The 863-nt window shown below is 53.3% G+C and overlaps 1 pseudogene; it reads left to right on the top strand.

The window, feature by feature from the left end:
- Positions 1-286: 286 nt before the first annotated feature.
- Positions 287-438, top strand: LOC145285265 (U2 spliceosomal RNA; annotated as a pseudogene).
- The last annotated feature ends 425 nt before the right edge of the window (positions 439-863 follow it).

The following is an 863-nucleotide window of genomic DNA, read 5'->3' on the forward strand; positions in this document are numbered from 1 at the left end:
ACAGAATGCATGAAGGACGCCTGCCATCCCGTTAAGCTGGGGAGACTTAGTTTTGTTTTAAATAGGTCCTGGTAAGAATGTGAGGCGAATTGTAGAATGATAGTTCTTTAGTGTAGTCTTGTACTGAAAGACAAGTTCTTTATTATAAGTCTAGCGTTAGCTTTAGTCAAGACCCGATTTCTTTTTTCCCGCACACCCCCCTACTTGGCCCTGGTGCCTAAGCTCCTTCGGACCCCAAATGAGGCCTTGGCAGTAGATAATGCCAAGGTCGGGGCCGAAGGGCTAAATAAATTCTCGGCCTTTTGGCTAAGATCAAAGTGTAGCATCTGTTCTCAGTGCTTACTGCGGTCTGCGCCTTTTTGTCGAGCTGTGAGCTTTTGGCCGTTGGCCAAAGGTTATTTATTTTTCTTGCTTTGCTCCCTGCAAGGACCAGCCCCTCTTTGGGGATTTGGACCCGCAAGGACTTTGTGTTTTGTTCCTGCCCACTCTGGGCAACTATTAACTGCTTGTTTTTTCCTCTCTTTCAGATAGTCCGGGGTCCAGCTAGCACTTAAGCAGCCGGCAGGGCCAAGGGATACTGACGTGCCTTTTTAGGCGAAGGTCCCCTTGGTTTCCGAATCGGCGGGTGTCTAGCCGGGCCTTGGGCCAACAAAGTAGATGGAGCAGGCCTCTGCTCCTGCCACCTTGGGGGACGCCCCAGGTGTAGGTGCCGTGAAGGGTTTCGTGTCGAGAAGGGTCTCGGGGGTCGCCACCCCCACTTCGGAAGGGTCGAGTGCCGGTGCGGTTCCGGGGGTCGCCACCCCCAACTCAGAAGGGTCGATTTCGGTTGCGTCGCGGTCGGTAGCGTCTGACAGGGTTGCAGG

The sequence above is a fragment of the Euprymna scolopes genome, chromosome 9, assembly GCF_053919585.1.
Source record: "Euprymna scolopes isolate OS-2025 chromosome 9, ASM5391958v1, whole genome shotgun sequence".
NCBI classification, from domain to species: domain Eukaryota; kingdom Metazoa; phylum Mollusca; class Cephalopoda; order Sepiida; family Sepiolidae; genus Euprymna; species Euprymna scolopes.